The sequence below is a fragment of the Fukomys damarensis genome, unplaced genomic scaffold (genome assembly GCF_012274545.1).
Source record: "Fukomys damarensis isolate Sample0158 unplaced genomic scaffold, DMR_v1.0_HiC HiC_scaffold_32, whole genome shotgun sequence".
Classification (NCBI taxonomy): domain Eukaryota; kingdom Metazoa; phylum Chordata; class Mammalia; order Rodentia; family Bathyergidae; genus Fukomys; species Fukomys damarensis.
The window spans coordinates 4479450-4506369 of NW_022900944.1; the positions used below are offsets into that span (position 1 = coordinate 4479450).

Here is a 26920-nt window from a genome sequence, read left to right on the forward strand (position 1 = left end):
CAAAAAAAAAAAAAAAAAAAAAAAAAAAGAATTGGGGCAGAGTCACATGCATTTCCCACCCTATACCTTGTGGTGTAATTTCTGCAAATAAGCACACATACACACATTGCTCATGGAATTAAAATACCTTTTCAAAGCCCTTGAAATGAACTTGTGAGTCCCTGGTAGGGGTTAGGTAGGTAGTGAAGCAGTCTGGTCAAAGAGGCAGGATGTCCTGACACAGTGCACACAGGGGGCTGCCTGCCCTGGGACAGCCCTGTGAGGTCCAAGGACCCCGCCAGACCCAGTCAGGGTAGACTTGTCTGATTCCCGGAGAGTCAGCATTTTATGGAGACTCCTAATGGGCTGAATATTGCTTTGGTTTATTAAAATATTTCTTTCTTCTCACATTTCTTTTAAATATTTTTACCATTATTATTGTCTGAGCCACATTGGCTATCTTTATAAGGACAGCATTCTTTCTTGAAATGTAATATAAAATTTCATTACAAAATATGTAGCTGGGTTCCGTTTCATAAACCTAATTTACTTCACAGAGCTTTGGAAATGCCTTGGCCAGTAGTTTTTGATCTTTGATTAAAATGTCAGGTAATAAAAATATTATGTGGGTTGGGATATATCTGAAATAAAATCTAGGGTAGAGAGTTTAACTTGTAGTCACAACTTGGAAAGTTGTGCATTATTTGTTATTTTTGAAATCTCTTTAGAAGTAAAACATTAAAAGGTCAAAGTGAGAAATAATTTGAAAGTTAATTTTCAAAGATTTAAATGGTAATTGAATTGCCTGCATGTTTTTAGCATCAAGCTAAAAGTCTGTCTTTGAATTATTGTTTAATTATTGTTTAATTATTCATTAATGTCAATGCATATTGAATTATTTCATGAAGGAAAGGACCAACAATTCCTTTTATCTCATTAGAACTATTTAGGAGGCTAAATTTTTATCTTGTTTTACAAATATGAAGCCAGAAATTTAGCTGACTTTTGTGTTTTAAGATGGTAGTTTCAGTCGTAAGTCATCTTTTTTGGAAAGTCACATTCAATAAAAGGAAATATTCTATCTGTACCTACGAGTTGTAACTGAAACATCTCATTGTAGCTATCGTACTGTAACTCTTGTTTACCATGAAGTGTCATTTCACAGCCTATATATTCGACTCTGAAAAATTCTCCATCATCGTACATTGTTGTTTTCTACTGGTAACGTTAAGGGACTGTTTCAGGGACAATTGGAGATGGAGTGGTCAGTTTCTAATTCAGACATTTGGTTTTGGAGTAGGTGACAGTCATGTTAGACTATAATAGAAGAGAAAAATATTTGGCATTCTGAAGCAAATTAGGTTTTAGGGCCTGCTTTAATTTTAAAAACAAAAGCTCTACTGTTTCTAGCCAGAAAACCAAATATCTAGGAGTTAAACGTGGAAAATGTTTATAGTGTTGTATAGTTTTATTACTACAGACAGAAGGAAAACAGTTTATGGAGTACCTTTCAGCCAATAAGAAATTTTATACAGGCCAACAATTAAGAGGTTACAAGATTTTTTTGTTTTGTTTAGGGAGAATGAATGATAACTTAAGCTATTGAGCCCTTCTCTTTGAAACAAGTGTCATCCTTTCTTGCTTTTATGTGGTGCTCGACAGACGAGGAGAAAGGTTTTGTGAGTTACAGAAATGTCCTTAACATGAAGGGCATTGCTTTTTTGCTTTCTTGCCTTCTCTCATCTTCCTTGCTCCCTGAAATCCCAATTCGATGGCTGAAACTCAGGTTGATGCTTTGTAGGAAGTGCTACAGTCACATGTAAGGGATGGTGACATAAAAGTACAAAAGGAGCTGAGTCTTGGAATCGAGTTGCCATACAGACCAGGTGATTTTATTTAGAATGAAAGGGAATGAACTTCTTTGTCTTGTACTGTTCCTTTATGTTAGTAATCACTCGTGGCTGAACATATCAGTACTAGTAACTGAGATACCCTTCTCCTGCTGTATGTAGTCCAGGAGTCAGGACACTCGGGCCTGGGAGAGATCTGGCCCGCTGTGTGCTATACTTCTCTCTCTCTAATTTATTATGTATTCAGTGTCTACTTACTTTTACCTAATATATTAATATAGCAAGTATTTATATTTATTAAATAGAGAACAATTATTTATATATTTTCATATATAATATATTAATGTACTTTCAGGTTAGAATGCAGCAACTCAGTTATTTACATGCTGTCTGTGACCAGGCATGGCTCACATTCCTGCTACAGCAGTAGAGTTGGGTAACTTTGTCAGAGACCACATAGCCTGTGAAGCCCAAAAAATTTATGATTTGGCCCTTTATAAAAAAAAATTTTTGAGATAGGGTCTAACTGTGCCATCCAGGCTAGCCTCAAACAGCCCTCCTGCCTCAGCTTCCTGGGTGGCAGGGGTGACAGGTGTGCAAGCACCGTTCTCATTTTCTTGAAAAATTTTGTTGATCCCTGAACCAGTCAGTTGAGTGACTTAATTTCTCTTTGTTTGAAGGCACCTATTGAAATCTTTGTTTCTGTATTCTTGTTGGTTTTTTTCCCTGCTAATTATTTTCACCCCATATCTAAAGTACTTGAGTTACCTCTCCGTCTTGTCAGAAGCTTTCCTAGGCCGCTTGTCATCTTTATCACTTGTCTGTTACATATGCCATAGTATGGGAAACTTTCTTAAGCGGAAGTCACACCTGTGCTCACAAATGGCAGAGACGCTTTCCTAGCACTCCAGGTCGTAACGCTTGCCTTTCGTCATTTATATTCCCGGTGTACTCTACCATGCCAGCGTTATTCCCTCTTGTTCCTTTAGCTACCGACATGCTTCTAAACGCCATTGTTTGCCAGGAAACCTAAGCCAAACCTGTGTTTTGACTTATCCTTGCTTGCGGAGTCGTGGAAGCTCCTGCTTGCTCACTGTGTCCCCCGGTCTGTCTGTCTTCCTCCCTGCTCTCTGAGTGAGTTTAGGGAATTAAGGTCTTCCCTGCTTCGCATCCCTCGTGACAACCTGCAGCGGCTCTGTGTCCTCCCGTGCGGCCCTGGGGTTCGTGTCCGTTTGTTGGCTCTGGTGGGTGTGGCCCCGCAGACCTTTGCACCTCCATTTCTGCCGGCTGTGTCTGTGTTCCCCCTGGTGTCTGTCCCGTGTGCAGGTGTGACTCTTCCGTCTGCAGTAGCCTCCCCCGCTCCTTCCTTCACATGGCTGTGCCTGCACGCGCTCTAAGACCCGGCTCTCCCTCTCGCATTACTGTCCCTCAGGCTGGTGGCTAGCATGTGTCCTTTGTATCACTGGCCTGATAGTTAATTAATGTCTAGTTTGCTGCTGCTTCACCCCAGACCAGACCTGCATCCTTTCACTCATTAGTATGTAGCTCAGTACCTGGCACACAACGCACAGTCCGTGCTTGCTCGTGGAGCGAGTGGATTAATTCACTGAGGTCAGAGGCTTTTTTGGTCTTTTGTGTTGAGCCTGCTTGTAGAACAGAACTCGGCAGTACTTATGATGCTCATGAACGAAGCCAGGAAGAGTGCTTTTTAAATACAGAATGATTATTTCTTCAAATCTGATCAGAAGTACTATATAAAAGAGATCAGACAGAATGGCACATGTGAGCACCCTGCCCTGGCCCCCGCTGGGTTCCTGAGTAATGTTGTGGACTTCCCGGCTGCCTGACTGGCACTGGGGGTGACCCCTCAGTGGAAGTAGCCTGCCTCTTAGGGAAGCTCCCCTGAAGCCATGTGACCGGCTAAGCTGGCCTTTCTGAGGCTTGATGGCTTATCCTTGAAATGGAAGATTGCCCTAAGCGTTCTCTGTGTTTCCAGCTATGGAAGTATGTCTCAGAGTTTCCATTGCATTCCAGCCCTTGGTCCTCTTTCTAGCTGTGTATTCTTTTTAGAGTACCCTCACCTCTGTGTACCCTAATGCTTAATTTTGCCCACAGCCATTTTCATTTCTTGGTGCTGGACATCAAACCCAGAGCTAGATAAGCACTCAGCCACTGAGCGGCACCTACAACCAAGACCATACCACCTTCTGCTTTATCTAAGAAGTCTTCTCCTGCTGTCCTGTGTTTACCGTCCTGCTGCAGTCCTGACCACAGCACTTAAACCAGTACATGATACACAGAGTTTCTCAGAGTCGTCTCAGAGCATGCAGTTCAGTGAGTAAATTGGCAGACGTTATGCACTGCTCAGTCGGCTTGCTTAACCACATTCCCAATGGGGCTGTAATCCGTATGTTTCTCTGTCAGCAGTGATGTGCATGACTGTTTCATCGGGTGGTTTTTTATTAATTTTATTAGTTAAAAAACCCCAATAAAAGTGTTCAGATCTATTTGTACCAGCTGCCCGATGGGACAGTGTAGCTCAAGCCAGTGGTAACATTATAAACATCCTAATATTATCTCAGAATAACATTGATGGACTTTTTCCATATGTATGTTACCTTCTGGCAGTTATTTACATTTTATTGAGATGCTGTGTGACCTGTTGCTAGTTATTTTCTCTGCTGAACTAGAGTGGTCTTCACTTACAGCCCTGTAATACCTGCTGTCCTTTACTGCTCGCCAGTTGACCGATTGGTCAGGTAAAAGTTGAATCCCGGTGTAGTTCCACCAGTCGCTCCAGTTAGGGCATGGAAAGTGTGCTTTGGGCAGTGGTAAGACTGCGTTCACACGAGACTTGTATTTACTTATACAAGTTGGCAATCCATTAAACTTGGTCCACTGTTTATTAGAGAGAAAGCAGAGGGGAAAGAGTGCAGCTCGTGGACTTGGACGTCTGATGCGAATTGGAGCTCAGCTCGCCTCAGTCAAGTGAATACTTTCTGACTCAAGGGTTCTTGTTTTCAAGTGGGGATACACCGGTGCCTCCTCTGTCAGTGTTACCGTGGGGGCCGGTGGTGTTAGCACATCACAAGCCTGGTGCAGAGGAGAAGCTGTACCCCTATTAATTCTTTCTGTGAAAGTTCTTGAAACTGGAGAAGCTTGAGTTGAGCCTCCCATGTCCAGGAGGTAGGAGGTGGAGAAGATCTAGGTATTCAGGGATCCATGAAAATCCGTGTATTTTCTGGCCTGTTTAAAGATATTTTAAATCTAAATTACAAAATTATAAGCTTATACCCCTCGCAGTCTAATTTTCTCTTGGTTTAATACGGTTTTTTTTTGGGGGGGGTGCCAGGGATCGAATTAGGGCCCTTGTGCTTGTGAGGCAGGTGATGGAACCACTGAGCTGAATCCCTGGCCCATTCTCTTGGTTTAAAACACTGAGAAATTTGGAAAAAAAGATGACAAGTTGTAGTAATTTTGGTTAAAGCTGGTCACAGTTTGTGTGACTTTTTGTTTTTTTTCCTTTCCTCTAAGTTTATCTGATGCTGCCCTGAAGTGTTCTTCCTGTGAATGTGTTTGGGAAAAATACATTTTGGTTTGGACTGAAAGAGTAAATGGTGCATGTGCTTCTCATGTGTATGTGTCCTTGGGCGTTGATACGATAAACATGCCGTAAGGCTCTGAGCCTCTCTGCTCAGTGTACACAGCCGTGGTGTGGTGCTCTGACGGAGCCTTTTTGGAATGGGAAACCATAAAGAAACATTGGAAAGTACATTCACCTGCAGAGGGGGAAATCCTCCAGCGGCAGGGCACTCACAGAGAGGGGACAGGCGAGCACACAGCAGTACGAAGACAGACCGAATCTCCCAGTGCACAGCCTGGGCTCTTTGAGTTTAAATACTGACTTCTGAAAGCTGATACACTTGCCATGTTGCTCTGTCTTTCTCACCACATGTTAAGAGGCAGTAACACAACCTTGTTGGGTAACTAGTACTATGTTGTTTTTGATTTACAGTCCTGGTAATTTTTCTTGTTCTGGGAAAACATTGGTTGAGAACACATGTTGAAGCTAAAATTAGCTTCAAACCTACCTGAGCAAAAGTGAGAATTCTCATATAATGGACTTATAAATGTTTAGGTTTTAAAATGGTATTTAAATGTGTAGGTTGAATTACCTTTTTCAGAGTATCAAGAGAATACAAAATATAATAATCAAAACAAAAATAGCACCAGTAGTAATTGCAGTGAATGATGATGGTTCATTAAAAAAAAAGAAAGAAAAAAGAACACTTAGGTACCCATAAAAAGGATTGTGTAAAATTTTTGCTACAAAAAGACATATATCTGCTTATGCAAAGTATAAGCAATATACTGTGATGAAAACACAGATTTCTAGATTGGTTACAATGTTTTTTCAAAGAAGAATCCATTATACTGTAGATATTATTACTATTTATGTATTTATTTATTTGGTACTGGGGATCGAACTCAGGTCCTTGCGCTTGCCAGTCAGGTGGCAGAACCGCTGAGCTAAATGCCCGGCCCCTACTGTACATATTTTTAAAGAATATATGGTTTATATTGAAGTACATTATTACCTCATGACTTTCCAAAATTCTGGGTGCAAATTGAGTTGGATGAGAACCAAATCAAATTCAATGGTTAGATTCAATGCTGTCCTTATGGGGAAATTTGATTTGGTTCTCGTCCAGTTTGGTTTATGACCAGAACAATGGGGAGAATCGAGTTTATGAACTGAGGTACCATGATGTATGCAAAATCGAGTAAGTAGACAACTGCATATCCTTCACTTGACTTTGTGTGTAGGCCATGAATGTACTCAGTAGAATTCATGACAGGTTTGATGCCTGAAAAAATTTTGCATTTTACTAGTTTAAATTTAAAGTACACTTAAAAGTTGAAAACCTAAATTCTGATGACTAACTGTAGATTATTGCAAGGGTTTGAGATGGTAGCTTTATGTTGGAACATTTTTATGAACACAGCAGCTGTTCCCTTAGAATATGGCGTGAGATAGGAGCAGATTGATGAAGTCTCAGGGAGGAGTGAAGGGCCTTGGGAAAGGCTGGCCCATGACGGAACGATACATTCATCTCTGGCAGTGGCAAAACGGGGCAGGAAAACCAAGTGCCTGAACTATATTTATATATATATATGTAGGAGATGAGAAGTCATAAAAAAACTCACATGTTGAATCCAAGTCCTGTAACTTTATAGAGAAATAAAAGCATAAAAGTTGAGGCATAGTTTCCTCTTATATTAGGTACCAAGACCAAGCCCTTTTAGGACTTGATGCGCTCTTCAGCTCTGGCTTCTTGGGGTCATGATGCATGGTATTTAAATTGAGAATTCTGTGTAGTGCTGGAGCCATGCAGAATGCAGGGGCTGTTACAAGATAGTCCTGTTACAGACTGTGTATGTGGGTCATATTTATTGTAAAGTGACTTTCTGTGTTTATGTTCCATTTTCTTCTTTTAGAATATAGTAATTTTCACTTGCACCTGTTTTTGCTGATGTGAAAAAAAAGATTTTTTCCATTATCTATATTAGTAAGTACAGTCTATTTTAAGACTCCTATACGAGCTTAAAATAAACCAGACCCAGAAATTTATTAGACAACATGAGATACTACACTTTCTGGAAGATTGATCATTTTCTCTTTTGTTCTTTTGGGGAAGGGGTGAGACAGGGTCTTACTAAGTAATTCAGTCTGACCTTGAACTCACTATGTACCCCAGGCTGACTGGGAACTCATGGTGATCCTCCTGTCTCAGCCTCCTGAGTGCTGGGATTACGAGTGTGCACACCGTGTCCAGCTGATCAGTCATTTTCTTTATCTCACTCAGAGGACGTTTCCATAATAACATGTTATAGTTTACTTTTCTCACTAATAGTTACACAAGTATAAACTATACTTGTAACTTTACATTTAGGGAAATTTTCTTTACTTTTTGTCATCTTTGGACTTTTCTTGAAGTCTCTCCAAACATCATTACTTAATCATATTTGTGTGCATTATTCTGTTTTAGTTGCTTAGAAGCAGAGCTAAAGACTGCGAGGTGAAGAACTTGCTGGAGATAGTGAATCCACCTGGCCTTCGGTTTCCCTCCTACTTTGTGAAAAGATCTCACTGATTCTCATGGAAGAAAATTCTCATGTTTGCTGGGAACAAGTGAGAACACATGCACTTAGGTTTTTGTTTTGTTCTGTTTTTTGATGCGGCCAGTTTAGAAAGGTATTTTTATAGGCTGTGTTTTAAAAATTTTAGAAATAAAAATGACGTACTCTCTTCCAGGCAAAATATGCTTATTTAAATATTAGATATCCTACTTTATCAGATATAAGAATATCTCTGAGAAAATTTGCACTCCTTTTCAGCCACCAAAACCTGAAGTTGGGGAGAATACTGGAGGAGCGGCACGCCCCAGCGGTACTCCTTAGTTCTGCTCAGCTTTGCCTCTGCGATAAGTCTTAGTTAGAGTGGAATCAGGAAGGGGGCCACATGCAGCTTGTGGGCCTGGGTCGGAACAATGCTTGGATGTGTTCTGTGCTGAGTTGCTTGTAACTGAAGAAGTTCTGGATGTGAGTTTTACCATTGGTACTGTTCTGTGCTGAGACCCTTGTGTGTTCTCAAGTAATTAGGTCTTTGCCATTAGGCCGGGGTGCTATTTGCTTTGTCGGCACTTCAAAGCTCCTTGCTGTTACTTTCTTTGTGGATATCTTAGCACTTTGTCTGGGCAGGCAGTTTTGTCATACTACATCCTGGGTCTGCTATATCCCACAGATGACTGTGTCTCCATTCTGACACTGATAAACTCGTTCAGTGGCCTGCAGTTAGATGGTTTAATCCCCTCAAAATCTGAAGGCCAGCCAGGTGTGGTGATGCAGGCCTGTAATCCTAGCCCTCTGGGAGGCTGAGGCGGGAGGATCGCAAGTGTCAACCCAGCGTGGGCAACTCAGCAGCTTAGAGAGACCCTGTGTCAAAATAAAATATAAAAAAAGGTTTGAGCATGAAGATTGGTGTGAAGGCCCCGGATTTGGTCCTCAGCACCACACCAAACAAACAAACAGAAACCTGAAGGCCTTCATGTTAGCACTGAGTAATAATCTCAGAAAATTTGTAGCCTATAAAAGCCCTTTTAAGCTCAAAATAGAGTATTTTTTAAATCTCCTGTTTTCCTTTTTGCACCAGTACATGGGTTCAGCATATCATGTTCACACTGCTCTGTGGAGCTGGCGTGTCAGCAGAACACATCTTCATTCCTTTTTCATTCCCCTTTCCCTCTTTCCCCCTCCGTCCTTCTCTTGGTCCCCTCCCACTTGAGAAAGATCTGACGTTCTACTTCCTATGATCTATTTTTTATTTTACTGTTTATTTATACCTTGGGGTTCTTGCATAAGGGAAATCACACGGTGGTTAAATTTGTGTGTCTGATTTTTCTCATTTCACATTGTGGTGGTCTCAGGCTGCACCCGTTTTCCTTCAGGGGAAAGTTCGCCTTTCCTCGTGGCAGAATGGTGTTCCATTGTGTCTCAACACCACATTTTCTTTATCCACTCATCTGTTGGTGGACATGTGAGCCGCTTTCGAGATTTAGTTATTGTGAAATGTGCTGCTGTGAACATGGATGTGTGTGGATCATTGTGATATGGCCTTAACTTTAGGATTAAAAATGATTGCTCTTGCTGAAATAGTAGAAGCAGTACAGCAGAAATCTCCCTCTCTGCTTTATTTTTCCTTAGCACTTATTGTTAATGTATCTCATGTTTTACTTTTGAATCATATTTATCTTTACCACTACAGTATAAGCTTTATTTGGGCAGGGAATTTTGTCCATTTTGTTTTGCTGTGTGATTTCAGTTACAGTGCCTGACACATACGTAGAGTATCTCTTTTCTTTTCTTTTTCTTTTTGTTTTTTTGGTACCGAGGATCAAACTCAGGACCTTTTGCTTGCAAGGCAAGAGGTGGAACCACTGAGCTAAATCCCCAGCCCTACTTAAGAGTATCTCATATTTAAATATTTATGTTCTGAGTTATTATTTGTCAAATAATTATGCCTTCAAGTTTATACCCTTGCCAAAAAGTTAGTGATTCTGGTGTTTTGGTTGTCTTGCATCCTTGCATGTAAAATGTAATATTTTCACAGGTTTTAAAATGTTTACTGTAAGCTGAAATGTTTTGTTTCCTATACTTCAAGGTTGGAATCATGGCTCTTCCTTGTAAGCCATGCATATTTAATATCTCTTATTTTGTATAGCTATATTCTTTATGGAGCCGCTAAACTCATTGAAATCAACGAATAGCATATTTAATTGACCTTAGGACAGTCTTGCAGTTGCGAATTTGGATATGTTTCAGTGTTGTCACCGGACAGTTGCAGCACTTTGCTCTTAGCATCTCATGACAGAGTGGTTCACGGTGTAAGGAGCATGTTTTGATATTTTGATTTAGTTGTGTTTCACAGTTGGGGTCAATTTGGGGGCATCTTTAAGAACCCATGCTGCCTTCCTCTGTATGTACGTGGGCTACTCTAGGACAGCGGTGGCTAGGTGAGGGTTTGTCATTGCTGAGTGTCGAATGGCAGGGCCTACTTTTCACCCACTCTGACACGCTGTGTCACGGAAATCTCTCTGTGGCCAGTGAGACAGAGAAAACAGCTCAGCGAGCCTGCTCCTCCAAGCACTTCTGAATGAAGGGGCCCAACTGCTGAGTGAGGCTAGACTGGCGTTTCGATCCAGATGTTTCTAATATGTGGCCTGCTCTGTAAGGGAAACTTCTCATTTTCTAACCAGAGGTGCCCTCCAGAGGCCTGTTCAGTTTTTGAGAGAATATTATAATCAAATGTTGAGCAAGAGTTGGTGAGAATGTGGAATCTGTCTCCCAGGTGGGAGAGTCTTCTAATCTTTGTACTCTGGAAATGGGAGAACTGGGCCAAAGAAGATGGTAAGTAAAAATGACTACTTTTCCTTCAAGAGTAGATATGTCTTAGAAGGCTTCACTTTGACTTGTTAACGTGCGTGTGTGGGGGTGTGTGTATATTTAGTAGTGGGTATTGACCCCCAAACTTGCTCAGTCACTGAATTACACCCCCAGCCCTTTTTATCTTTTAGGTTGAGACAAGGTCTCACTAATGCACCCAGGCTGCTTTGAAGTTGTGATCCTCCTGCCTCAGCCTCCCTAGTAGGGGAAATTACAGGTGTGTGATTTACCACTGTGTGCGAGATATACCACTGTGCTGAGCTTAAAATACACTTTTAATGTTTTCATAATATTCCATCATTTGTTGCCTTAGTATTTTACATTTTTTGGTCTTGTAAATACTTTTAATTGTAGTGAACAGAAAAACAATGGAAAGAGTGCAAAATGTGGTGTCAGCCCTTTCTAGGTTTCTTATCTAGATGTGTAACTTTTTCTGGGTTTGTAACTTTATACTACCATTGTTCCATTTATAAAATGGAGATAATAGTGATTGTCAAGTATTTACATATTCAAAGTGCTAAGGTAACAGTGTTTTCATAAAATATGGTTCATAGTAGTTAAATACCAGTATCATAGTAGTTATCGCTAGTCATTACTCTTTGATGAGGCAGCATTTATTTACTGAGATCATGATTCTTGCTCCTGATCAATCTCTATAAACTGAATTACTATGGAGGAAATGTATTTAAGACACTGTACAAGCATTTTAAAGACTCTGGTTCTGTGTCTAAGATGTTTCCCAGAATATCTGTCTCAGTTCATACTTGCAGTAGTAGTGTAGAGAGTGCTTCTCTCTCTAGACCCTTTCCAGTATTCTTACTAAAGTTTGTGCTGATTCTCCCACATGAAACTGTTTGAGAACTCTCATTTATTTTGTTTCTAGTGAAGTTGGGATTATTGTCTGGGCCAAGGCTCTCTTTTGCACATTGGATGGTTTTGCCTGTTAATATTTTTCATGCACTCTTGAATGAGCTATTTGCAATTTGTTGTGTTTCTAAGAAGATATGCATAGGTTAGCATTTATCCTTAATTTTATGAAAGTGCTTTTAATACTCAGTATTCATAGAAGCATTTTAGATACTGCTTTTCCATGTTCAGTCTCCTGCCTGCCACCTCACCAGCTCCTGCCTCCTTCCTGTCAACCTCTCGGGGTCCCCATGCCTGGTCTCTCCTGTGTCCCGCTCTTGTTCCCATCTCTGTCCCCAGAGCACTGGTACAGCTGGACAGACCTCACACTGTCTGTCCTGTGCAGCCCACTGCTGGCCCTGTCACGATATTCTTTCTATACCCCTTGATTTTTCTTTGCATGTCTTCTGTGAGAACAAGGTTTGAATATTTGATAATTCCACAGATTATTATTTGGTTATTTTGTCTTATTTCTTTTAAGCATGATTACATCAGTCTGCCCTGTTGCATTAAAACTTGCTTCTGAAAAGTGCCCACAGTTTATGCTTTCATCATCCCCATAGCTCTTCATAATAGCAGGGAATTTAATAAGCACTCAGAGAGAGAGAGAAAGAAAGAGAGAGAGAGGGAGAGAGAGAGGGAGAAAGAGAAGGAGAGAGAGAGAAATACATAAGTCTAGATAATTACCCTCTTTCCACTTTCTAACTATGCACATGCACACATTTATTTTGACCAATAAAGAGAGCAGGAAGAGAAATGAACTCTGAAGGGTTTGGGACAAATATCTTGGTGTTCTTTGTGTTCTTTTATCAGTTATGCTGTTTTTCATAGGGATGCCACAGAGCACAAAAATACAGCCAGAAGATGACTTCACCAACTCCAAACTCTCCCAGAAGACTTCATAGGGGAAAAGGTCTGAGATTCTTAGTTAAGGTTCCCTAACAGAGATGGGACTGTGGTGGCTGCAAGGCCCACTGTGTGAGAAGTAAGGGGGAGAGGAGTGAGTCCTCCACCAGCATCACAGGGAGAAACTAGAGTGTCACCATTTGGTTGTGTATGGTGCCAAGTCCCTGACTCTGCCTAGGAAACATCCCTGAGAGTTTTCAGTCAGGTCCTTGCTTAGAGACTTGGGTACTTTAGGGGCCAAATCTGAACTCTTTGTTTTTCTTTAAAGTTATGAGATTGCAATACCTGACTTTTTTTGTTTCCTTTAATGATTTTACCTGAAGATGTAGTTAATGTCCTTAAAAGAAAATATTTTGCTTTTCTTCATAAACTTTATTAGACTATCTCTTCCTAATCTGGTAATTCACATATATAACAAAAAAAAAAGACATAAGTTGGTGCTTTTACTATCTATGAATTCTAACCTCAGCAGAGATCATTCCAATTCATAGTGCCTTAAAAGTACAAAAGCTATTTCAGGATGTCTCAAGAGTTTCTGTTGCCTAGGAGCTTGTGCAAAGTTGGCCGATTGCTTCTTGCCTGGGTCTCTCGTTGTCTAGTCAGCCGGTGAGTGGAACCGAAGCAGAGTGGCCAGAACAGGGAACTAGTAGGTATCACCCTCTTCTCACAGAACCTCTTGGCCTATCCAGGCGGCCCATCTACTCACACAGGCTGATTCAGGCTTCTGCAGAACACTGCAGCAGCTAAAAATACAGCGTTGGAGCTTTTCAGGAGAGAACATCATGGGCTCACAATCAGTAGAGCGATAATTGCATTGGCTTCTGTAGAAAGTAGTTTCTAAAATCAGACAGAATCCTTTATGGTGTAGTCAAATTTCAAGGGAGGGGAGTGGAGACAGGAGTGTCAGTTCCATTGTAAGAAGAATATGTGATATGGGAGATGTAGTCATCTATAGAGAATGTCATCTTCCATGGTCCATTCTGTGACCCCAACCACTGTAACTCTCTCCCATGCAAAATCAGCTGCAGCCTGCGCTCTCATTCCATTGCCGCCTGACCTCCATGTCCAAGGTCCTGTCCTCCACATCCTATCTTGGTGCTGATGAGGCATGAAGCTCCTGGAGAGATGAAAAGTTTGAGCTCTTCTGAACTAAAGAGACAAACGAACTGCCTTTCACACATGTGGCATTCAGTGGTTGGAGAGGTGTGGGGAAATCCTGTGGCTCTGCTTTCTCAACCAGGAAAGGAGCAAGCTATAGTGGTTCTAAAGCAGATGCTCAGGCTGCCTTGGCTTATGGAGAACATGGTGCATACCCTGGGAATTGTTCTTTATGATTCACCGCTCTGGCTTCCAGTGCTCAGGCTTCCACCCTCTGAATCATCCTTTTTCCAAAAAAACATGGCCTTTATTTGTAACTGACAATTTTCCTCTCCCTTCTTTCCTGTCCATGAAAGTTTGGGAATCCGAAGGCTATGTTTTGTTTTGTATTATCTTTGTTTCTTTTCTGTTTTAACTGGTACAATTCTTTAGCATTTTTTTGAGGGTTTCTTATGTATCGATTTATAACTTTCCCCATGAGTAAAAGCCAGACCCCTACATTTTTGAAATTACCTTTTATCTGGGACTCCCTGGGAGTCTCCCGGGGTAACCCCATAAGATAGTCCTGTTGTTCAGCAAAGAAAGTTGGGCCCTCTGCCCTCAACATTTGTAGAAGACCTGATATTGGTCTTAATGGGTTCAGGAGGCACTAACTTTCTCTTGAAGTGTTAAAGGGTTTTCAGTCATTCCCTTACCTCTTTTGGTAGTCCAAATCTTTCTGACTGTGCTGGGTAGTGTATCTTCCCTGAAACTTGCTCTTATTTTTAGTTGTGTTGCTCTCTGAAGTGACCGGGATGCAAGACAGTTTTATTTGCAAACCCAGTGGCTTTCTGTCCTTTTTGTTGTTGCTGTTCCTTTAAATTTTGCTGAAAACTGAAAAATTTTCTTTTTTCGTTCATTTACCTCTAGCCACATCATCTTAGCAGAAGAAAGTAAGGTGCTCTTTTTAGGATTCTGTTTAAAAATACTAGATCATTGGAATTCATCAGGTACATTTTCTGTTTTCAACCTCAGAGGGCTGAATTTATTACTACGTTTTCTGCTGCTACCCAACAAGACTCAGTGTCTTCCACTAATCTGGTTCTTTTTGCTATGAGGCCCTCAGGGTCAAATGACCCGAACCTTTCCTGCATCCCCTAATGAGCTCTCAAGGCCCTTCTGCCTTCCGTGTGCTGTGTGGTGCTAAGGCCAGCGTTCATGCTTTGAATACTTTTAAAAAATAGTACTTCACTTTTGCTGTCAAAACATTTTCCAGGTGTCTATTGCTTTTTAACAAGTAACTGTAAATGTAGTGGTTTCAAACAGTAAGAACACTTGTACTGCCTTCATGATTTCTTAGTCAAGCTTTGGGGCAGGGCTGAATGTGGGGGTTCTGGCTGAGGGTCTCTCATTCATTTGCAGTCAGATGCTGTCCGGAGAAGAGTAAGGAGAAGCTGGAGCAGCTGAGGAACATCTTTTTAAATTCTTTCAGACAGTGTGTCTTTATGTAGGCCGGGGTGGCCATAACTCATGATGCTCCTGTCTCAGCCTCCCAAGTGCTAGAATTATCAGTGGGCACTGCCATACCTGTCTTTTTCCTTAATCGCTAGATCTCTCTGGTTTCCTCACCTCAGATAGTTTGGTCTTTCCATAGCATGGTATCTTCTGGATAGTGAGACAGCTAGAGTGATAGTTAAAGGTTTCAAGAACACATATTCTAATAAGTAAATTGGGCAAAAAGTCTAATTTTTGGACTGACTTTGGAAGTTCTATAATGTCACATGCACTGTGATCGTGAAGATCACCTGATTAAGGCAAAATTTAGATCTCATCACTTACTGGGAGGAGTCTTCATGACACATCTTAAACATTTGGAATGAGAGAGATTGTTGTAGCCATCTTTCAAAAATAAAATCTGCTATATTTCCTCATATCCAGTAATTGTTAGGTTAACTCAGAAGTTAATAGAGTATTGGGCTAGGGATTTAACTCAGTGGCACTGTGCCTGCAACACAAGTGCAAGATCCTAAGTTTGATCCCTGGTACCTTAAAAAAAAAGTTCATAGAATATTGATGTGTAGAGCTTTTATGTTAAAAAAATCAAATTTGCTATTTAAACATTCAGTGAATTTCTGCCTGGAGTATTTAATAGTATTCTAAATTTGATGTTTTTCTTTCCCCTTGGCAAAGCCACATTTATGATTGTAGGTGGTTCATGTTTTAAGTTGTATCAAGTTCTCAGACATACGGAATTTATGAATGGCAATAGTTTTAACTTGCCAGCTATGGAAACCTTGTGTTTTTGTAGGAAGAGGAAAAAATGTCCTTAAAAAGGAGAAATTACATCTCTTCCTAAAATCAAAGACTGCATAAGTATTGACAGTGTCCCAGTGATTCTTAAAATTAATCTTTTAAAATATCAAGATCCGTATGGTCGGTCTCCATCACTACATGTGTGAGCTGTGCGTGCTTTGGGCAGTTTGTGGCTGTTCCAGATGTTTAGTTTGCGTGAGCTGGACTCTGTACTCTGCATCGTACTGCTTTGGACTCTTCAGTGCTTACCCTGATACTACCACTCATCTGGATTTTGTGAAACAAGCATGGAGCAGCTTGTGAGAACCAAAGACCAAAAGAACCTCTGTGAAGTACAAATGTATCTTTCCTGGACTGTCCAGGCAGTGGGTTCCATGTAGCCCTCTTGGAGGATCAAAGGTGATAAAAAATGGTGGAAAATACCAGGTTAAATCATCACAATTCAATGTGATTATTGTACCTAAGAAAGCACATCATGTTTTGACAATCAGCTTGGCTACTGATAAAGAAAATCCAGTTGTGACAAAATCAAAGGCAGAGTATCTCATGTACTAAGTGTAGAGAAGTGAAGCTCCAACACAAGATGGTTCATTCCATGCCAGAGCCATGATTTTATCCCAGAAAGTCACCCTTGGGTAAATTCCTGTGCTGAAGTTGGGAGGTTTATTTTTTAAATTACAATCTGATTTTAAGACTGTCAAACTATCTTTCAAACTAAGAAAGTTGCAAACCATTAACTATTTTTCCAACATGGGTAAATATGAAACCTATAAAAATCATGTGTGGCAAATATAAAATAGTTGGAACTGGATCATGAGGTAGCAAAAATACCAGGAGGTGTAGATACTTGGAATGTCAGCTTATAATAATGTTTCAGTTTACATCTTTTAGTATCTCAGTTGTACTATGAAATACATGTAGCAATTTATTGTTTTCTCTCTCTCTCTTTTTTTTTTTTTGGTACTGGTGATCCAATTTGGGATTTTGTACTTGGCAAGGCAGGCAGTGGACCCACTGAGCCGAATCCCCGGCTGTAGTAGTTCATTGTTATATTGTTTATAAAAACTGAATTTGATGTGCATTTCCTTTAATCCGGAGTTGTTATGTTCATTAGTTTTTCTACCAAAAATTTCAGTTGTTCATTTTTAACCAAGTCATTGATTATTGTGGTAATGCTTATATTAAGTTGATGTGGTCATCGTATGAGTCAGATTTTATTGATACTTTGAACACTAACCTTTTGGGAATTTGATTGCTATTCATTCATTCATTCCTGATTTGTCTCCTGAGTGGTTCCACACTGTCTTCCATCTCCTCCTCCTCCCACAGTTAGCAGCACAAGTCTCAGCATGTCCCTGTATTTCTTAGAACTGCACAATGACCTGCCCTTTTGGGAAGGCACCTTTTCGGAGCAGGTGAGCCCTCCCAGCAGGAAGCCCCTGTCTTCCTCTCCTGTGTCTCCCATGCGCCCCACACTGCCGCCCCTGATCCCTCTGCAGAGAATGCTTGCTCTCTGCACAGGCTCTGGCCTCTCACCTCTAAACCACTTTTTGGACTGGATCCTCTGCCTCTTCTGCTACCCTCATTTCTACTTATTCTGCAGACTTATTCTAAGACACCTAAGTAGAACTCTTTTCCCGGTTGAGTGCTGTGCTTACAGATTTGCCAGTTCTTCAGAGCTCTTGCACTGCTTTTGTTAGCATCCTTTATAGATTTTGACCTGTGCTGCTCGGCGGAAGGGGTTGTGTCTTACTTATGTTTGTATGTGTGGTGTATGTTAGATATTCATTGTTCCTGAAGGAATGAGTGATTGAATGAATTTATAACCCTGTTTCATTTGCGTGGAAGTCTGCAGTCTTTGCTCAAGCAACCCGCTTTCTCATTGATTGTCCTTTCTTGTTTGGAACCTAGCCATACCACTCCTGTCACATTTTCAAGTACTTCTCACTTTTCTTTATTTTAGGGAGGAGGTGGAGAATTAGAGTCAGGCTCAGGAGTGGCGATGTCCGACTGCACAGGTCTATACCAGCTCTGTGCTGTGTCCTGTGTCTTCCTTCAGCAGGGGACTGTTGCTAAATCTCCATTATTCATTCGTTAATTAACTTTGTTTAGCACCACAAAGAAAGGTACTGTGAATATGCAAATAGATATAAAAACAGCTCCCCATTTCAATGTAGGGCACTAAGTGAAGATAAGTATCTCATACCAACTGAAAATACTCTGGGTTTTTATAAAGGTACAGAAAAATTTGCAGTGGCTGTGCTGAAAGAGATTATCTGGTCTGCATTCATCAGATAAAGAATTAAGAAGAAAGGCTCGAGTGGGAGTTTGTCATTCATTTTGAGTCACATGCTGTGAATTCCATGACCAATGGACTGTGCAGAAAATTTGGCTACTGCCTTGAAATTCCTTGTAAGAAAAAATAGTGAAAGTGTAATAATACATGCTGCTTTGATAACCCGTTTTTGAGTAGATGAAAAAAGGAGCATCATCAGTTTATCTTCTGTTGAAAGGTTGAGCTTTTAACTAAGTTCCTTCAAGGAGTCAGCGTCTGTTTGTATACTAATAGATTCGCACAGTGCAACTCTTCTTAGGACATTTGGTTCCTTCTAGCAATGTAACCAGCCCTTGATTCCTTCTGGCTTTCTCACAAGTGACTGGGACTGCTTGGTTTATGGAGCAGCATTGTTAGCTGTTACAAGGTAAGAGCCTGAAGTGACACTAATAGTTGAAAGATGTAAGCTTTCACTATGATTAGGAGACCTCATTATCTGCTAAACGTACTCCAAAGAAAGGTGTTACGGGTGTTTCTCAGAACGTCAGAAACACTAACTGCACCTTCTAAGTAAATCTAAATTGTAAGACTTGAATAGGCTAAAGTGACTCCATGCTAAGAGGCCAGACTGTGCTTCTTCATATGCTAATTGCTACCTTGGTTAACAGCCCGCCCAGGGGCAAATGGTTTGACAAAAGGTGACCCTAGAACATTTCCTGCATAAGATAAGCAATGTGTTTGCAGTCTTGTTCTGTGAATTCCCTGACTCTTTGTTTAGAAAAACCTTATAAAAAGTACCTCAGCCCCTGAGCAGTTGCCTCTCTGAGCCACCTGGCTCCGGGAGTGCCGTCTGGCCAGACTAATAAAGGTCTCTTTTACCATCTAGCCTGGTGTGTTCCTTCCTGGGTTTCTCGGTTCTCTGTCGTGTTCCCGGAGCCTCGCTGGGTGTTAGGGCCCAGCATCGTGGAGGCCTTTCGGCTGTTCACGCTCCGTGGAGTGGAAGTGAGACTTTAGGTCTTACATATTGGAGGCCCCAGCGAGATACCCAGGCGGGAACTGTAAATCCGGCCGAGAGTCTCTTTTGCTGGATCCAGCAGGAGATTCTCAGACACAGACCTTTGAAAGCCTCCGGAGGTAAGCTTTGTGCTGGCGGTTGCAACTGTCTTGTTTGTCAGGATCGAGGTGGCTGACGAGCCGGGAAACCTCCCCTGACCCCGGCCCTGACGAGGACTCCGGGTAGTAGAATCAAAGCTTTTCTTTTTGTGTGGCGCCTGTCTGTCTTGTCAGTGTCTCATCTGTTGAGTGTTAAACTAAATTTGTTCCTAGGGACAAGATGGGAGCATCCAGCTCCAAGACCACCCCAATGGATTGCTTTCTAACTAATTTTAAAATTGTTTTTTATCCCTGAGCAGAAGGATGATTACGGGATTAAATTCTCTCATGGAAAGCTTCGCTCCCTGTGTCAATCCGAGTCCCACCTGAGCAAGCGACTGTCTGCCTCCTTGGAAGGGAAAAGGTGCGTGCCCCCAGGATTTCCTGGGTTCCCTTTCTAGGACGCAGAGGCCGGCTCGTCAATAGTTGAACAGAAAGAAGGAAAATGAATAAAATCATCTGTCTGAATGGTGAGATCCCCTGGGTTGCTCCCTAGTTTGTCTTTGGAAGGGGACCCAGGGAGGGAATGTATTAACTTCTTAGGTGACTGTGTGTGAAAGAGAATTGGTTAGGAGAGTGAATGGGAAGAGCTGGGTAGCTTCCCTTGTACATCAAAAGGAAGGGAGGAGGGCTTATGCTTAAAGAGCCCTCCAGGCAAATAAACAAGGCTGTTTTCTGAAACAGAACCCTGGCACCCCACCCTTTGTCTTGCATTGCATCAGGGGACAAGGGAATATCTAATAGTTATGGGAAATGCTGATGCCAAACCAACTGTTCTGAAGTGCATAATTAAAAATTTTGATACAGATTTTGTGGGGGACTATAAGATAAAACTGCAACCAAAGATGCTTAAAAACTTTGTGAGTTATCATGGTCTCAGCTAAGCCAGACTTGGCCCCAAAGGAAAAAAAAAAAAAAACCTAGACAAAAGAAAAGTTATCTGCCTTTGTTTTACTTACCTGAGACTTTGATAATGTGGAGCCTCTTGTGCTCTAGGAGCTACTCAAGCTTTTCTGCTCTGTGGTAATCAGCTGCTAGTAAGAACTATTTAGTTTTGTTTGTAAAACACCTGCTTGCTAAATCTGCCATTTTCCTGTGGTAAACTTGTCTCTCAGAAAATGTGACATCGTTACAGGCAAATCCCAGTGTTTCCCCTTTGGAGGAGGTCGAGATGTCTCCCCTCCACTTGAGTTGCTAAGATAGAAGGTATGAAGGAGGTAAGGGTAGAACAAAGTTGTTTAACCTTACTGCACTGGAGGATGCAAATGGGAAAGCATGATGGGACTCAGAAAAAAGATGAAACAGGGCTTACACTCAGATTAACAGAACTAAAATGAGAAAATCTCTAATGGATTAAAATCAGGTAGGAAAATTCTGAAAGACAAAAATATAAGGAAAAAAAAACTGCAAGCCAGAGAAACTGCAATTGTGTTTTGGCAGACATCAAGAGATTTTTACAACAAAAATCAAGTTAGAAAATTTTAACTATTTGATAAATGTATCTTTGTTTCAATTAAAATTAAGTTTAATTGGTGTGCTTTAAACATTTATTGTGCATTGCAAATTTTTGAATTTTGATTATAGTGTTAACTTGGTCTTTTATACTTTGTTGATAAAAACTCAAGGTTAATACTGTTCTATAGATAGCCAGTCATCGCTTCTCGGCCTTTTGGCTAAGATCAAGTGTAGATAGCCAGTCAAATTTTAAGATGTAACAATCTTGAAAAAAAAAAAAAACACTTTAAGATTTTAATAGCTGAAGTTTGCTATAGAAGGTTAATAGTAAATGAGACAGAAGAAGATAGTAGAAAAGCTATGGGTAAAAGAAATACACTTTTGATATGAAAAGATTTTGTATGTTTGTCTTGTTAGAAAGATATAAAGAAAGATATACAAGACCAGAAGGCTTAAGTATGTAGAGAAGGTATGTGGAAGTGATTTAACAAAATTATATATATTTGCTTGTTGGTTTCAAGTTTGTTACAGAAGGTTTACTTTTATAATAACAGAGCTTTCATTCCTTTTGATTCTAATTCTATGAGATCTGTTAATTGATCTACCAAAGTTTTGACTAGTGTTAACTAAAAGAGGTTAGGGCTGGAGATTTATTTAGCTCAATGGTGCTGCCACCTGCCTTATAATTCAATTGGTCAAAATACATTTGAGTGTATTATAGTTTCACAAATTGTCTTACAAGTTTGTGTCTGTACAATTGTTTGAAAGGTATTTGTCCAATTATACTAGATTGAAATGACAGCAAGGATACTAATAATTTGTTAATTCCTATAACCTGGTTTTATAAGTTAAAATTTTGTCAAGATAATTAGGTATAAACTCAGATCTAGATAAACTGTTAATAGTAAAAAAGACAGCTACTCAGAGAAAATTTATTCTGGTCTTTATTCACTAAGGTCTTCTGAGAAGATATACCTCCAGTAAGCATGGCTAAATATGTTATTATAGAATGTTTACATTGGTTATCATCAAAGGGTTAAATTCTAAATATGCTATTGTGTTATGTTTATAGTGCTCAATTTTCAAAATAGGATTTCTGTAGAAAAAATTAAGAGGTTCTATAAAAATGCTTTTGATACCTAATTAGATTAAAGGTTATGAAGTTTCATACATAAAATTATGATTATTGTTAATTTTTGGATGTACTAAATAGGATATTGAGAGAGTATTAATGCTGCTTCAAGAGGCAGGATATAAAGTTTGTGCTGCTTAGAGATAAAAGGACTTAAATTAAAACATAAAAAATTTTTGAGATAAAAGGTTTTTACAGGATCTAGATTCTCTATATGTATAAATCTTTAAAGGCCCCAGAAAGACAGTGATTATTATAGAGTAAAGAGCAAGAGTCAGCATTTAAACAGCTAAAACTAACTCTTTCTGCTGCCCCCCTGTATCAGGGATCCTAAATGTGATCCAGCCTTTTAGTTTGTACCTGACTAAAAGAAATCATACTGCTTTAGGGGTGCTCCTTGACGGAATAGGGCCATAGAATTAACCAGTGATATATTTATCTTAGAGTTTAGATCCAGCTGTGAAGAGATAGTTCCTTTGTTTATAAAGCCCTGGCAGCTGCAGTAATGGCTAATTGAGAAAGCTGACCAGATAACATTAGGAAAAAGTAAATTATTCAGTTTTCCCATGCCTTTTAGAACTATTGAATAACAGGACATTGATGGCTCTCAAATAATAGAGTCACATAATATCAGGCCCTCATCTGTGAAAATTCCCCCCCTTATATTTTGCTCCAGCTAAAACCTTAAACCCTGCTACTTTTTTGCCCTCGGAACCTGGCCCCCTGACCACGACTGCCTCAGGGTCACTGACGAATTGTTATCCAGTCATCTAGATCTGCAGAAAAGACCCCCTGCCTGAGGTTGATTCCTTCCTGCTCAAGGATGGGAGCAACTTCATAGAAAACTGGGTACGCTATGCTGGCTATGCAGAGATGACTCAAGATGAAGTGGTCCAAGCAGGATCCCTCCCCACTGGATGGTCAGCTCAATGAGCAGAGCTATGGGCACTCATACAGGCTCTCCGATGGGCAAAAGGAAAGAGGGTAAATGTTTATACAGATTCCTGGTTGCCACTCGATATAACTATGGCACAGTCTATAAAACTGTGGGCTTCTCACAGCAGAGGGCACTTATTAAAATTAAACAGGATATAATATAGTTATTTGAGGCAATGTGGAAATCTGACAAAATAGCTATAATATTTTTTTAATTCCAAGGTTTGGTCTGCCTCTCTCCATAGGCAGTGACAATGGGCCAGCATTTATAACAGGTTGTAGAGACTTTAGGGCTTATCCAGTATAAAATCACAGGGGTTAAAATTGTGCAAGTATTTAAAAAAATATTCAAGGGTAAATTAAAAATAAAAAAGACCCTGTGATGTTAAAATTTAGAAAAGGACCCCTTTCTGACCTATATAGAAAGGGCCATATGAGTCACTTGTAGTTACTCCCACAGCTATCAAGGTAGCTGAAACTCAGCTACACCACTCTAGAGTAAAACAGAATTCCAGGGAATCCGACTCTAGGAGGCCAAGAGACAACGCACTCAAAGCCCTGCTCTCACCACACCGGAAGCTGGTGAGTCTACGCACGGCTGAAGAAGGAGAACTACAATCTAGATATAGACTCTTATATTGTGTCATACTGTTAAGAGATGCCTTTACAAATTGCTGTGACCCCTTAGCTAAAAATTTAAAACAATGAATCAAGGATTTGATTCTACCTAAGATCAGTGGGGATTGTAAGACTTGAATAGGCTAAAGTGACTCCATGCTAATAGGCCAGACTGTGCTTCTTCATATGCTAATTGCTACCTTGGTTAACAGCCCGCCCAGGGGCAAATGGTTTGACAAAAGGTGACCCTAGAACATTTCCTGCATAAGATAAGCAATGTGTTTGCAGTCTTGTTCTGTGAATTCCCTGACTCTTTGTTTAGAAAAACCTTATAAAAAGTACCTCAGCCCCTGAGCAGTTGCCTCTCTGAGCCACCTGGCTCCGGGAGTGCCGTCTGGCCAGACTAATAAAGGTCTCTTTTACCATCTAGCCTGGTGTGTTCCTTCCTGGGTTTCTCGGTTCTCTGTCGTGTTCCCGGAGCCTTGCTGGGTGTTAGGGCCCAGCATCGTGGAGGCCTTTCGGCTGTTCACGCTCCGTGGAGTGGAAGTGAGACTTTAGGTCTTACATAAATGTCAGGTTGCCGTATGTCCCCGTGAGGATCCTCAGGCTTGACAGCCTTACTAAATATTCCCTGCTTCTCCTTCCAGCTCATTTCCCTGTTATGCTAAGCCAAGCCCTGGTCGGTGAACTCTGTTAAAATTGCAGCGTTGTGTCCTGTCAGCAGTTGGACTCAAGTGCACATATAATCTACAGTAACAATTACCTCGGTCAGGTACAAATCTTCAAAAGAATAATGTCAGATGCGATGGTGTGTGCCTGTACAATGGCACCTCAGTTCACGTCTTTCATTTGTTCTGTGATACGTTTGTGTTGTGCAGGAAAGATGGCCTTGGTCATGTTTGTCCCCTGATATAATTTGCCAACAAAAAAAAAAGTTTTGCCAAAAGCAGTTGTTTGTGAACCAAATTGTTTGGAAACAAAAGTGTTCATGAACTTATGTACCACTGTAGTCTCAGCTACTCAGGAAGCTGAAGCAGGAAGATCACTTGAGCCAAGGAATTCAGGGGCAACCTGGACAACGTAGTGAGACCTGTCTCTCCTAAACAAAACAAAAGAATAGTCTCAAAATAAAAAATAAAAAGGTCTGAGGATGTAGCTCACTGGTAGTCTGTCCCTGGGTTTGACCCTTAGTACTGCCCGCACCACAAGATATAATGCCAACCAAAATTATCTTAATTTCATGCATATCTTTGCCTCTCAAAAGTTATTTATGAATTATGAGCAGATGTATCTAGAATACATGGAGAATACATAAGCCCAGTGAATACAAAGGAATATAATTGCACTGGCATTTCTAAAGAAGCCATTTTTACGTAAATTATTGGAATTGGAATTTGAAAAAGAAAGTATTCCAAGATGTTTTGCTCCTTTTTACTTACTATCCAGATAGAAATTAGACAGATCAGGTGAGACAGTGATCTTTCATTGGCTGTTCTTGATCAGACTGAAATTTAAATTCCATGTGAATGCCCAGTCCATGCCTCTCAGCTCTGGCCATGATCAGAATCGCACAGAGTGCTGTGGAGAGCCCGGAACTCTGACTCCAGGGGTTCCGATCTCGTTGATCTTTGGATCTCACGAAGCATCTGGATTCTTCTAACAACCCATGCGATTGCAGTGTGGCCCAGCCTTGTCTGCCCCTCTGGCTGCATCCTGTGCCCGCCCTGGCCCCTTTGTGCCTGGAGCGCTAGCAGCCCTCTGCCCCAGGAACCTCCTCCCACAGCTCCTTTCTTCTCTGTTTGCACTGCTCCTGTAGCTGGCTGCTTCTCTTCCAGCCTTGGCTTCCTCAAGCCCCTAGCACACCAGAAGCCCTTCCCCACGGTTACCACACCCCTCTGTTTTACTTTTATTGTTGGGCCTTTCTTTCCTTTTTTGTGTTGAGGTAAATTCTATTCACTCATCAGTTTTTCTTTTCCTCCTGGAATGGAAAGCCCATGAAGGCAAAAGAAGAGGGACATGTTTATCATCGAGCCCTCAAGCCTCAAACCCAAGCCTGTCATTGTAATTGTCCTACAAATATTTACTGACTAAATAAACAGAAATGCTGCTTGAAGAATGATTGTGGTAATATACACATCTCCCACCTCTGCAAAACAATTCCTGAGATCACAGGAATAAATATTAGAATAAAGACACAGAATGAAAGGAGGTGACTGCCAACAAGCGGAGAGGAAGGAAACCTAGAAATAAAGTTGCTCAAGTACTGAAAATCGAAGGATATTGTACTGAGCCTGGAGCCACTCCAGACTCTTCCTCCAAGGCTGTATTTTGGGTCTTACCATCACCACTGGCGCCCCCCTCATATTTGAAATATTCTATACTTTCTGATTAACTTCTATTTTACGAACTCAGGTTTCACCTCCCCTCTGAAGAGTCTTTTCTGAGTTCAGCCTCTAGAACATTTTTTTTTTATTATTATGTTGTGTGTTTGTAACATGGCTATAGCCTACCTCGTTGTTGGGTTCCAGTCATCAGTCTGTCCTCTCTGTAGCCTCACTAAGAAAAGGAATTGTGAGTCAGGTGTGGTGGCTCATGCCTATAATTCCAGCAACCTGGGAGGCTGAGGCAGGACGATCCTGAATTTGAGACTAGTTGGGCAACTTGGTGAATTTGAGAGACCAAATCATGGAAGGAAAAAAAGGAGCTGGAGATGTAGCTCAGTGTGAAGGGCCTAGGTTCAGTCCTCTGAAGTGTCAAAAAAAGGGTGGGGAGGTGGTGGTGTCTGTAGTGCTAGGCCTGTCATAGGCACTCAGCACGTATTTGTTGGAAGAAATATAAAATACAGAATAGTGCAAAGAAGCATTAAAAGTGCCAATTAAAATTATAAAATGGATTTGTCAGGGATATAAGTAAGTCAAATTAGCCTTTAATAGAATGAAGCAATAAATAAGGGTATCCCAAGCCAGCTGGGCGAGGGTGATGTTATGCACACTTAGGAAATTAAGAAAACATTGCTGGTGCCAATGAGTCTGAGCACTGGCTTCCAACTGATAGGAGGCTGTCATCTGAATGAGGTTTTCATCACTCACTTGGGACCTTTGATACATTATTTACTCTTTTTGATAAACTTTTCAATAGCTGCTGTTGCGATAGATGCATTTTCCAGTAACACCTGATAAGCATTTTAAAATGTAGCTTTTAATTGGTATTGATTACCAGAAAACCCAATGATAATGTTCATCAGTGTACTTTGAACTTTCTTTTCTTTTTTCTTCAGCAAAAGAAAATGCAGCTATCTTTGCCCACATAAATATTTAA

The 26920-nt window shown here is 40.7% G+C and overlaps 1 protein-coding gene and 1 pseudogene across 8 annotated transcripts in view; both read left to right on the forward strand.

Moving 5' to 3' along the window:
- Bmpr1b (bone morphogenetic protein receptor type 1B) overlaps positions 1–26920 on the forward strand; it is a 393795-nt gene that overhangs the window by 193554 nt on the left and 173321 nt on the right. The gene's annotated exons all lie outside the window — the stretch shown is intronic.
- LOC117283943 lies at positions 21115–21246 on the forward strand (annotated as a pseudogene).